This window comes from Mirounga leonina, unplaced genomic scaffold (genome assembly GCF_011800145.1).
Source record: "Mirounga leonina isolate KUSES-001 unplaced genomic scaffold, KU_Mleo_1.0 Mir_173, whole genome shotgun sequence".
Lineage (NCBI taxonomy): Eukaryota > Metazoa > Chordata > Mammalia > Carnivora > Phocidae > Mirounga > Mirounga leonina.
Window position 1 is genome coordinate 48,292,458 of NW_023270447.1, and position 14,200 is coordinate 48,306,657.

Below are 14,200 nucleotides of genomic sequence, written 5' to 3' on the forward strand. Positions count from 1 at the left end.
TACTGGTTGCACAAATATTTTCTAAGTCTCCCTGAACAGCCTGCATATCTCTCCCAGCTTCTGTTGTCCAGCAAACAAGCATCCAAGTCAAGGCCTGTTTCTTAGGAAGCTCAGTGACCAGTTGCGATTTTGTTGTTCCTATACACATGGCACTGATTTGTTCCACAAATCGAAGTTAGTTGAGGGAGAAGAACAATGAACTGCATTATACCTGTCTGCTTTGATATTCTATTCTAATGCCGTTCTGTTCATTATGGTCACCCTCCTCCTTTTTTTTCCCCTAAGCACACATTTAAAAGATAAAGAAATATAATTTATCTTCCTATTTCCTTGCATGGTTTTCTGCAGCTGAATATGCTCCCCATAAAATTGATTTAAGATACCTACCAGACTTTAAATTGATTGCAAACTACCTTTAACTTCTATTGCTTTGTTTTTCCTCTAGCAACTTTCTTAACTTAGTTAAATGGGCAAGTACTCCTCTGGCTATTACTTCATTGAAGGCTAGCTCCTGTAGACTTTCCTAAGGGCACAAGAAGATCAAAAACTTTTCTATTTTTATTTCATACAGGAGGGTTTTCACATTATAAAACTGTACTCATTGAAGGAAGGTTGAAACACACACACACACACACACAGGCACATAGAAGGAAAAAAAAAAAGAAAAATTTAATTCTGTAACCCAAAGATAGTAACTTTAAAAATTCTTGGCATATTTTCTTGCCATCTCTTTCTGTATGTGAGTGAGTGAATGTGTGAGTGTGCACAGACATATTTGTTGTGAATCATGCTTTTGCACTTAACAAACCATTCACATTTTACTAGGTGGCATCTTACATAGTGCTTTAATAGCTATACACTATTTAGTAATGAAAATGTTGCTATCTTTCCCACTGATAGGCATTTTTCCCAATTATCCTGTCACAAATAATGTTACACTGAACATTTTTGTTCACAATATAGATTCTGTGTTTAGAGTGATTTCTAAATCATTCCCCAAAGTAGAATCACTCCCCAATTTCCAACAGTAGGATCATATAGTCAGTCAAAAATAAGATTATATTGTACCATTTTAAACTTCTACCTATAATGTATGCAAACATCTATCTCCCTACTAGCACTAATTATTAAACAGTTGTCTTTTGGTCTCTTTTTGTATAAACTATGCTAATGTAATAGGTTTTAAAAGCCACCAAATTTTATTAATTTGCATGTGTTTGATTGCTTCTAAACTTGAGTATTTCCATATACCTGTTTATTCATTGTATTAATTATTTTATTCATGTCCTTTTCTTATTTATTAGAGTATCAAAATATTCTTCTTATCAATTTGCTTAACTTTAAGGAATAAATATATTGCATTTATCAAAAATTTTTCTGTGCAAATATGGTTTACCAGACTGTTGTTTGTGTTTTCATGTTGTTTATGGCATGATTTTAATATACATTTGAGAGGATCAGTACGTTCTAAAATAAAAATAAATGGGGTGCCTGGGTGGCTCAGTTGGTTAAGCGTCCTACTCTTGATTTCGGCTCAGGTCATGATCTCAGGGTCCTGAGATCAAGCCCTGCATTGGGCTGCATGCTCAGCACGGAGTCGGCCTGAGATTCTCCCTCTCCCTCTGCCCCTCCCCCTGCCCATGCACTCTCTCTCTCTCTCTCTCTCTCAAATAAATAAATAAAGTCTTTAAAAAATAAATAGGGGCACCTGAGTGGCTCAGTCATTAAGCGTCTGCCTTCAGCTCAGGTCATGATCCCAGGGTCCTGGGATCAAGCCCCGCATCGGGCTCCCTGCTTAGCAGGAAGCCTGCTTCTCCCTCTCTCACTCCCCCTGCTTGTGTTCCCTCTCTTGCTGTCTCTCTCTCTGTCAAATAAATAAATAAAATTTTTAAAAATTAATTAATTAAAATAAAAATAAATATTTATGGTAGACATTTTAGGAAATACAAATAAGCAAGAAGAAGAAAATAAAATCCCCACACACTTATGATAACCATTCATAACATTTGGGGCACTTTTTTTTCATCTTTTTCTTATACACTTAAGTACTTTTTACAAAAGTAATCTTATATTGTACATTCTACGGTCTTATTTTTTTCATTACATGTTAAGAATTTATTTTAGTGGCATGAATATTCTTCATTATCGTTTTAATGGCTTCATAACATGAGTAGATCAAAATTTATTCAGATCACTGCTGTCAAATCTCTTTATTTCTAATATTTCATTGTTACAAAGGTATGTGGACATCTTTATGGCCAAATCTTTAGACATACCCATAATTATTTATTTAGGATGAATTTCTAAAAGTGGGTCATAGGCTTAACCAAATTTTAAGGCTTTGTTATGTTTTGTCAAATTGATCTTCAAACCTGTATCTTAAGTTTATGGCAAAGGATTTATTTTGGCTTAAAGTTGTAAGTGTTTGCATAGTACTTGACATAATTTAAAAGGAGCAATTTACCTAGCTATGCATGTATTGGGTAAGAAAGATAAATACATCTACAATGTGCTGAGATCCCAAATTTCCAGAGCAGATAGCTCACAATTTATAAGTCTTAGAGTTAGTTGAATACGTTATGTATGGCTCCTTTCCTATAGATACTAGAGAAAATTTAGTTTTACAAAAATCACCTTTTTGCTTTGTCTCCATCAACTTGTCTTTGCTCTCACAAAATCACATTTTTCTGATCAGCTAAAGATGTGAAGGCAGTGGCTCAGGGACCTAATAATAGATCTACCAAATGCTTACATGTACCAAGACCTTGCTGACACCCATTCTTTCATATAATCCCAGAAAGCCTCATTTTTTGGAAGAGGGAACTGAGCTTCAGAATGATTGAGGGGCTTCTTCTAATTCACCCAGAAGTTGCAGACTGATAAGTCTTTCACTCGGGAGGAGTAGTTTTCACTACTCTGTGTTGCCTCTTCGTGGACTCTAAGACTTCACGGATTTTACTTCTCCCCCCATCCGATCAACTTACACTTGCATTTACATTTATATTAAAAATTGACCTTTGAGAATTGCACGCAAGTTCTGGTTTCAGCCTTTGCTCTCTCTCAGTTCTTGTTTATTTTAATTAGCCATTTAAAATTGTACATAGCGCGCGAACAAAGGAGAATTTCATATTAATGAGGATTAATCACATGCAGACTATGAAATAATATAAATTAACCCCAGCAGTGGTTGTTTACATATTCTGAGATATGTCTTAATATGCCTTTTATTCAACAATGAATAATGGGTTGTGGTTTTTAAAAACCATATGGTAGAAAATATTGGGAGGGAAAGATACTCAACTCTCATTACCATAGATAATTTAAAATATGTAATTAACAAAGGGTATTGTACAGTATAGTGAGATCAGAAAAATAATGAGTCATAAATGTTCAGGTTACTGATGTTTGGTAGAAAAAAATTGATGATCTGAGGTCAGACATCCTTTGCATTCCATCTCAACCTCTTACTAGCATGGGACTTTGGACAAGTCCCTTCTTCTCTCCAAGAGTCTATTTAAAGATATAATGGTATTTTCTTCAAATACTTTGGAGAGGGCGCCTGGGTGGCTCAGTTGGTTAAGCGACTGCCTTTGGCTCAGGTCATGATCCTGGAGTCCCTGGATCGAGTCCCGCATCGGGCTCCCTGCTCGGCGGGGAGTCTGTTTCTCCCTCTGATCCTCTTCCCTCTCATGCTCTCTTTCTCTCAAATAAATAAATAAAATCTTTAAAAAAAAATACTTCGGAGAGTTGAATTCACTATCAAACACGGTAGTCTAAATAGCAGAGTGATGTTACAATATTGGCAGAGGAAAAACAGAATGTGAAATGTCAATATAATGGTCAAGAGTGACCACACAAGGCCCACAGCCCATGGTGTCTCTTAAGAGTCCAGTGAGCTGCTAGGCAGTGAGCAACCTCACCTGGGGTCCCAATAAGAGTCAAATACAGTTTGATAGAAAAGTTTTTGTCTAGGGAGTAGGAGACCTCATTTTGGTCTTTTCTGTGTGGATTTGGCCACATTTTATTCTCTGAGCTTAAGTTTAAGTTTCTTGGGGTTGTTGTGTGAATATCCTTAGCATAGTTTTTTTTGTTGTTGTTTGTTTGTTTGGGGTTTTTTTTGGTCTATAATAGGCCCTCAGTGAATGCAAACTCTGTTCCCCTTCTCCCTTTATTTATAAGGTGAATGTTAGGTTAAATGTATCTAAGTTCCCTCCAAGTTCTCAAATCCATATTACAGTGGGTTCTTATCTCATTTTCATTATACATTCTTGATTGACTAAGTTCATAATAACCCAGGTCTGGTTTTCATTTGATTCCCATAATCATAAAATGTCATAGATGGAATAAACTTCAGAAACCATCCAACCCCCTTATTTTACTCAGGAGTAAATGAGCTCATTAGTGGGGGTGGGGGGAAATGGACTTGATCAAGATCACACTGTAGGTGGTGCCAGAGTAGAGAACACCATCTGTGTTTTCTGACCCATCCCAAGGCTCACCACCCACCCCTTCCCCAACCTCCAGCTGCCGCTGGTATGTTCCAGCCTGCAAGGCGTGATTTGCCTGTCTGGTGTTAACATTATTCTAGCGTGTAATGTCTGTGTTTAAGCCAATGACCTGAGAAATACTTTTATTTCCAGTGATGCACGTATTTTGCAGGGTTTATTAATTTTATTTATGTATTTGATCTCTCAAATGAAATAATCAACTAATTAGTGGGACAGTTTACTGGTGCGCTCTGCCAAGGGTGTTTTACAATGTCGGAGCAATCTTGTCCCACTGCCGTGTCAGTACATCCACTTGCTGCCCTGCTGCCTTCACTGTGGCCATCAGACACACATGGCAGTCAGTCCCAGGCTGGGGACCGCTGTCTCCAGGGGCATGCGGAGAGGTCAGGTCAGAGCTCAAAGGAACTTTCGCACAGGAGCCTCCCCAGAACTTATTCAAGAGCCAGGCTGCGTCAGTAGGCTAAAAGGGGTGAGTGTGGGCCTCCCAGAGAACTGAGCCAGTGCATTACCTGAACTGCCCAGAATGTGACTTCCCAGAGAATGAGGGAAAGCAATGTGTACAGAAGTGCTGAAAGTCACAGTTGAGAAGGCTCATAGTCCATCAAGACCAAGAGTAAAGCAAGGAGCAGGACAGGAGGATTGATATAGACAGTAGACACAGGAACATTGCAAGATGTAGGAGCAAGGGTGGGAGGGATGTCAGAAGACCCAGAGGCATTGGAACAAATAGGACAATATAGTTCCAAAGGTTGGGTGGGGGGGGAGGTGATTTGGTTTGGTTTGGTTTGGTTTTTTAACTGGCTTTAATGTGAAGCGCACAGACTTCCTTCTCAAACAGCCCCCATCTGTGCTCTCTCAGCAGCCAGTACTTTCTCATCTGAGAATTAATCATAGTCTCTTGTCATTATTTTCTTGCCTGTCCCCATTTAACTGCGAGCACCATTATATCACCAGGGCCTACAACCGTGTATGGAATATAACACAGTTCGGTAAATATTTGTTGAATGAAAGAATGAATGGATGGATGGATAAATGAATAAGTGAATCAATCTGTCAGAGCTGCTGGGGATCAAAGACCTATGAACTATATTCGTCTGCTGTCTTTGATGTAATAAGCAGAACCCAACCAGAGATCATCATTTTCAATTATATATATTTATTATAGAATTACTCAATATAGCAAAGAAGCATCCAACATGAAAGTATTTAACCTCTCTTGACTAAACCGTCCTTCTTATTAATGCTTAATTACACCACATGCGCACACAGAAACATATTCATTTGGAGTAGAGGTAAAAGGTCACAGTACCCTAAACCTTCAGGTGGTACCTGCTGGCCCACTAGTTGCCTTGTGGGTATGGCCCCTGCCACTGTATTGACACTGTGGATTGCATCTAGCATGAAGATTCTTGTCAGAACAATTTCTAGACCTCTAGCCAGAGACTGGATGGAATTTTAGGAAAAAGGAGAGTCAGTGGGGCACTGTAGTGGGAGTTATGCAAGCTCAGGATCCTCTCTCACTCTGTAGTGGGAACTCCTTCACTGTGATTGGCTCCCCTAGGGGTGTTACCTTTGCTATGATTGGCTGTATGCAAATTAGCAGACCCCAGTCTGTTCATCCCAGATATAATTAATATATACTCTAGCTCTGCTACCTCCATCCAACTGCTGTAGAGTTTTTCGGGAGTGTGCAGATGAGGTAACCCTAACTTGTTGATAATGTTTACATGTGGCAGCTCTCATTGGGACACAGGCAGTTCTCATGTGTTTGTGATGATAAAGTGCTGGGGCCAGAACTGGGACTTGTGGTCCTAATTTAAGTATTTACCTTCTCTATGCTCAGAGAGCCTGGGGTTCTAGACCCACACAGATACCAGGACATGGGCACGTCTTAGAGATTTTTGGCAAATACTAGAATTATCTGTATTAACAATTCTAATGATAAGGCCTGCCATTTATCCCATGCCTACCACATAGCAGCCACTCTACTAAGGTCTTTCAATACAGTACTTAATGGTCACAACAAGCCTACAATTAGGTATTCTCATCCCATTTTAAAGTGAGGAACGTGAAGTTCAGAAAGGTGAAATAACTTGTCCAAAGTTACACAGGGCCAATTGTGTTGATCAGAAAACATACTAAATTTCATACAGAGTAGTGGTGTTAACTGCCAAAGATGGAAAAACTGGCAAAAAAAGCCAAACGAACTTGAAAAAGCAACTATCCATTGGCTCTTTTACTCCAGGAGTTGAGGAAGGTAGCAAAGATAGTGCATATTCTGTTTAACACCTACAGACAGCTTATAAAACAGTGGTGTTTTTCTGGGAGCCCTGGCCTTATTCCCAAGTCTCCAAAAGTGGAAACTTTTCCAAGCTTCCACACTGTCCAGCTGACAAACCGCAGTCTCATTCTGGTCCAGGACCTGTGTCACCGGTCAAGGACCAGACAGAATGCATGTGTGCCCATACTGTTCCTTCTAGGTGACTAAAATAGACTTTCCTATGTAGTCACAGCCTGGCAAGGACAGGTTGCAATTTTATACAGCATCCCTCAGGGGTAGAGGTTCTTCACCAAAAGTTATAAACTATTGATAGATCTAAGCATGAATATTTTTTATTTTTTTCTGCAAATTCTAGGTGTCTGGTATATGGTTAAAAGAGGTGGGGGGAGGTTGTTGTTATTGTTCCTTTAGATTTTCAGTTTATGTATTAAATCAGTTGTTAAACATATGCTGGATGGTCTTTCCCTACTTTATATTTCTTCATAGCACTTATCACCTGGTGTATTGTACTACTTTGTTTAGTGTCTGTCTCTGTTCCCTGGAATGTAAGCTCATGAGAGCAGGGATATCTATTTAGTTTGTTATTAACTCTTCAGTGATCAAAGCAGTATTTGGCACGATTGGGGTCTCCGCAAATATTTATGAATAATAATAATAATAATAATAATAATAATAATAATAATAATGAATGGGTATATATATATATATATATATCGATGGCTGGGCAGATGGACAGATGCACAGGCCCTGTCAACTGTGAAAACTTAAGATAAAATTATAGTAATTAAGGTAGTACAGGTATTTGCACAGAAATAGGAAATTGGACTAATGGAATAAGATCTAGAGCCCAAAATACCCTATACTGACTGAAAACTTTGTACAGGATAGACTAAGATATAAATGGTACAAGGATCATCCATAAATATACAGAAAATGTACAGAATCCTAACCTGACACCATATAAAGAATATCAATTCCAAGTGAATTAAATGTAAGAGGCATAACTTTAAAAACTTTAAACTAAGGGTTGCTGGAGTGGTGGGGGGTGGGAGGGGTGGGGTGGCTGGGTGATAGGCATTGGGGAGGGTATGTGCTATGGTGAGCACTGTGAATTGTGTAAGACTGATGAATCACAGAATTCATCTGTACCTCTGAAACAAATAATACATTATATGTTACAAAAAAAAAAAGATAGTAGGAAGGGAAAAATGAAGGGGGGGAAATCGGAGGGGGAGACAAACCATGAGAGACTATGGACTCTGAGAAACAAACTGAGGGTTCTAGAGGGGAGGGGGTTGGGGGCATGTGTTAGCCTGGTGATGGGTATTAAAGAGGGCACGTACTGAATGGAGCACTGGGTATTATACACAAACAATGAATCATGGAACACTACATCAAGAACTAATGATGTAATGTATGGTGATTAACATAACATAATAAAATAAAATTTAAAAAAAGAATTTAAAGAAAAAAAGAAGTGCTGGCTAATGCTGTTACAACAATCATATTACAATATAAATGTATCAAACTTATATATACACCTTAAATGTACACAATGTTATATTTCAAATATAACTCAATAAAAAATGTAAAATAAAAAAAAAACTTTAGAAGGAACTATAGGAGAATGTCTTTATGACCTAAGGATAGGAAATGATGTACTGAATAAACAAACAAACAAACAAACAAAACCACACCTACCTTAAAGGGAAGTACTAATATAGTTGATTACATTAAAATTTTATAAGTTTTATGTGTTATTTTAAACAAAATAAAAAGACAAGATTTGGTCCAGGATAAATAATGGAAGATATGCAACTCCAAAAGAGTTGCATCCAAAGCATGCGGATTAGCAGAGAACGTAATTATAACACATCCCTAAGTACCACTACATATTTTGATTAAATATTATCATTTTACCATTTTGCTGTTTCTTTCCATGGCTTATGCCCATCCCAATTTTAGAACTTTGATAGATGTCACCTTCCGGGTAAAGTCTTCCCTAACTACCTTGTTGGAACTTGAGGTCCCACTTCAGCCCTCTTCAAGACCCCCTCTGCTTCTGCTTTTTCCATGACACGTGTGACCATATGACACACTAGGCATTCTGATTTCCTATTTGCTTAGGGTGTGTGGTCTCCCTCCTCTAACAACTCAATAGAAAAACATGGGCATGTATAAAAGCAGCAGAAGAAACTTAATAGAAAAATATAAAATAAAAATAATACAAGAATGTTCAATCTCACTTGTAATTAGAGAAATCCATGCTAAAATATAAGATATTTTATATCCATCATTTTGGAAAAATTTAAAAGTCTGGCAATACCAAATGGTGATGCTATGAACTCATGCTGGATTTGCATAAATTGCTCCTCCCACTTTGTAGAGTCATGTGTTACATCTAATAACTTTGAAGATGCACACACCACAGAGAAATCTCACATATATGTGTCCAAGGAGCTTAACAATGTCCACTGCAGCATAACTCCTTTTTGCACAGCTTGGAAATAGCCCAAATGCTCATCCATATGAATGACTAAGCCAGAATATAAACATATACTATCTAAATGTTAAAATGAAAGAATTTAAGCCATTTCTATCAAAGCAGCAAAATCTTTAAAACATATTTAAGAAAATAAGCAAGGTTCAGATGGATGCCTACAGTGGGAAAGCAGTTAAACAAAGTTTTAAAACAATCGAAACATTGCTGTATGTTTTTTTGTGGATGCAAGCATGTATTAGAAGCAGGAAAACATGCATGGAAATTTAGGAATATAGTTATTTTTGTGGAATTAGGAAGGAATTCATGGGATAACTTGCTTATATTTATAATGTTTATTTTTAAAAGAAAATATCTGAAGCAAATATGACAGGATGGTAATATCTGACCAGGCTGGGTGGCAGTACATAAGTTTTGGTTATAATTATGTCTATACTCAACTTCATGCTTGAAATATTTAATAAGAAAAGAAATAGGAGGGTACTTAAGTGTGACTGGCAGGGAATAAAGTTCAAGCTGTAGCATATCAAATAATATGGTGTGACATAGCAAAATTATAAACTGAATTTTGTTGTTAATCATGACTTGGTGCAAACCCAGATTCAGTACCTTCTTTTCATAACACTTAATGAGAGTAGGCTTTGGAACCTAACGTTCGAGGTTTGAATCTTGACTCAGATACTTAATAACTATTTAAAATTGGTCATCAGTTTTCTCATCTTCAAAGTGGAAAAATGAGATAAAATAGAAATAAATAGAATTTTTTTTAAAATAGAGGATATCTTCCCAGAGATGGAGACAAACATGAGAGACTCTTAACTATAGGAAACAAACAGGATTGCTGGAGGGGAGGTGGGTAGGGGGATAGGGTAAGTGGGTGATGGGCATTAAAGAAGGCACATGATGTGAGGAGCACTGGGTGTTATATGCAACTGATCAATTATTGAACTCTATATCTGACACTAATGATATACTACTATATGTTGGCTAATTGAATTCAAATTAAAAAAAATAGAGGAAACCAACAAAACCAAGAGTTGGCCTTCAAAAAGATCAACAAAACTTGCAAACTTCTAGCTAGATTAATTAAGAAAAAAGAGAAGATTCAAATAACTAAAATCAGAAATGAAAGAGGGGACAGTACTACCAACATTACGGAAATAAAAGTTTATAAAGTAGAAAAGTAGTACCTCCTCATAACAACTATTCTGAGGATGAAATGAGATCATATTTGTGCAGTGTTCAACATATGCCAGGGCACATAATAAAATGGAAGACTGGTATATGTTAAAAGCTCCAGGTTCTGCTCAATGAGATACCACCTCACACCAGTCAGAATGGCTAAAATTAACAAGTCAGGAAAGGACAGATGTTGGCGGGGATGCGGAGAAAGGGGAACCCTCCTACACTGTTGGTGGGAATGCAAGCTGGTGCAACCACTCTGGAAAACAGTATGGAGGTTCCTCAAAAAGTTGAAAATAGAGCTACCCTACAACCCAGCAATTGCACTACTGGGTATTTACCCCAAAGATACAAATGTAGTGATATGAAGGGGTATGTGCTCCCCAATGTTTATAGCAGCAATGTCTACAATAGCCAAACTATGGAAAGAGCCAAGATGTCCATTGACAGAAGAATGGATAAAGAAGATGTGGTGTATATATATATATACAATGGAATATTATGCAGCCATCAAAAGGAATGAAATCTTGCCATTTGCAATGACGTGGATGGAACTGGAGGGTATTATGCTGAGCAAAATAAGTCAATCAGAGAAAGACATGTATCATATGATCTCACTGATATGAGGAATTCTTAATCTCAGGAAACACACTGAGGGTTGCTGGAGTGGTGGGGGTGGGAGGGATGGGGTGGCTGGGTGATAGACATTGGGGAGGGTATGTGCTATGGTGAGTGCTGTGAATTGCGTAAGACTGTTGAATCACAGACCTGTACCTCTGAAGCAAATAATACAGTATATGTTAAAAAAAAAAAAAGAAGATACTAGGAAGGGAAAAATGAAGGGGGGGATATCGGAGGGTGAGCGAACCATGAGAGACTATGGACTCTGAGAAACAAACTGAGGGTTCTAGAGGGGAGGGGTGTGGGGGGATGGGTTAGGCTGGTGATGGGTATTAAAGAGGGGGCACGTACTGAATGGAGCACTGGGTATTATACGCAAACAATGAATCATGGAACACTACATCAAAAACTAATGATGTAATGTACGGTGATTAACATAACATAATAAAAAAATAAATAAACAAAAAATTTTAAGAAGCTCCAGGTTCGAGCTTGAAGTCTATTTTGAATGTCATGCTTTCTCTCATTTTGTTTCCTTCAATAACCCTACCAGGTTGGTGTTATTATTATCCCATTTTATATGTAAGAAAACTGAGCCTGACAGAGGTCAAATAACTTGTCCAAGATTTTCCATCTCATAAAAGAGAGATGAGATTCAAACCAGATCTACCTCCAGAAAAAAATATAACTATAACTTAATATCCTGGGTCTGTTTCACTAGTTTTATGAGTAAACTAAATTGAATTTGTATAAAACATTACAATAATCTATCCTTTAGTTTTCATTTTCTTTGAGTAGGGAGTCAGCCAGCCCTTGCTGATTAAAACTAATAACAAGTATCTACTTAGTGTATGTACATGTAAATCCAAACATGTAAAATAGTTGCCATAATGGGATGTTGTTACTAGATAAATATTCCTGCCTTAAGCAGATTCTTGGTCTTGGAATATATTGGAAGATCACTAGGCTGTGATATTCCATTATGTTGAGTTTCTCTCTCTCTTTTTTTTTTTTTCAGTTTCACTGTCTTCCCTTAAAAATGATTCTCTCTCTGCTTTCCATCTTCTTCTATCTTCTGTGAATCCATATGGAACTTAACTTTTATTGTCACCAATTATTTTGAATGAACACTTTTCTTAATGTAATTTTCATCAAGTTGTTCCATTTATTAAGTCTTCATTCATTCATTCATATAGTCGTTCATTCTTTTATGCAGCAAACATTAAGTGGTGACCATGAACTTGAAATAAGGGTTACTAAGGCTAGAGAGAGGCAGAGGTGGAAATGGACAATCCCAGTGCAGTGTTACCTGCAGATTGGAATTGGTGCTGGAGAGCATGGAGTCTTCCATTTAATAGGGGCATGCAGGAGAAGTGACACAGAAATGGTGATGTTGCACCTGAAACTTCTATTTGTATGTTTACTTACTGTCTAGAAAATAATGCATGATCTTTGTAGAAAACTTGGAAAGCGTAAAGACAAGAGGAAAATAACCTACAATCATGCTACAGAGAGCCACTGTTAACAGTTGGTATATTTTTTTTTATTAAGATTTTATTTATTTATTTATTTGACAGAGAGAGACACAGCGAGAGAGGAAATACAAGCAGGGGGAATGGGAGAGGGAGAAGCAGACTCCCTGCTGAGCAGGGAGCCTGACGCGGGGCTTGATCCCAGGACCCTGGAATCATGACCTGAGCCGAAGGCAGACGCTTAACGACTGAGCCACTCAGGCGCCCCAACAGTTGGTATATTTTTTAAAACCAACTTCTACATGGATGCACTCAAATTTTATAATTTTATTATACATATTTTCTCATATCCTGAAAATTTTTAAAATTATTTTTATATGTGCATAATATTCTTCCATGTAGAAATAAGTAACATTCACTTTATCATTTCCTATATGGGTTGTTTCCCTCTTACGAATAACATTGTGATGATAATCTGTGTGCATAAATATTGGCCTGCATTCATGATTGTTTCCTTGAGAAGGAATTCTAAAGGTGAATTACAAATTAAAGGCTATGATCACTTTTAAGACAATTGACATTTTCTCCATGCCCTCTTCTTTACTGATCTCAAGGCAGAGCTCAAGCCTTTAAGAGAGTCAGATGAATTACAAATTGGAGAAGTTCTTTAAAAATTCCTACACACAGGGTACCAGGGTGGTTCAGTCGGTTAAGCGGCTGCCTTCGGCTCAGGTCATGATCTCAGAGTCCCGGGATCCAGCCCAGCATTGGGCTCCCTGCTCAGTGGGGAGTCTGCTTCTCCCTCTGGCCCTTCCCTGTCTCATGCTCTCTCTCAGATAAATAAAATCTTAAAAAAAAAATTTCCTACACACTACTGTGTATGTGTAGATATGCATGTGAACGTGTACATGCATGTTCCTGGGGAAGAGACACCCACTGACACACACACATATATCCTGATCCTTAGAGGCATTGTGTACCCCCTCTTGCGGAGTACTTAAAATGGGCTGTCTTTGTGGGTTTCTTTTGTTGGTGGTGGTGTCTTTGTTTTATCCCCCTCTGTATTTCCAGTGCCTGGTATATCATAGGAAGTTAGTAAATGTTTCTTAAATGAAAGAGAGGGTAGAAAAACAAGACCATTAAATGATTGTTTACTTTTTTAAACATCTTGCTTTATTTGTTTTCAGCATCCAGCAAGACATGGTGGTGAACCCTGGCTCTAAATCTTCATGAGTGAGGGACTCTTTTGCACAACACAAAGGTAAATATTTGAGGCTGGTTGACTCTCGCTGGTATCAGAGAAATCTTCCTCTCTGGGAAGATGGTTCACAAATGTGTCTGAGTCCTCTTCAAGTGGTGGTTTTTGTGTTTTGTGTTCCTCCTTAAAACCCCCTGGAGAGCTCATGGAGCCTTTGGGAATAGCAGCTTAGGGTGGCTTTTCTCTGGTCTACTTTGTGTTTGCGGTTAGAGAAAGGGAATATGGATTCCCTTTCTTCTTTTCTTTAAGCACCTAGTAAGCATCATTAGGAGTCTCAAGTTTTCCTGTCTGGATTTTTTGCCTCTCCCAGTAGGTGGTCTCAAATTGGTTTGATTTCAAACACAACTATATTAGCTCTCCTCAAATGCCCTCTGTTTT

The 14,200-nt window shown here is 37.9% G+C and overlaps 1 protein-coding gene across 1 annotated transcript in view; it reads left to right on the forward strand.

The window, feature by feature from the left end:
* Positions 1-13,779: 13,779 nt before the first annotated feature.
* The window catches only part of DAB1 (DAB adaptor protein 1), a 581,991-nt gene continuing 581,570 nt past the window's right edge, over positions 13,780-14,200 (forward strand). The window contains exon 1 of the mRNA XM_035018460.1: positions 13,780-13,825. The gene's annotated coding sequence lies outside the window, so the exon portion shown is untranslated. The remainder of the gene's footprint in view (positions 13,826-14,200) is intronic.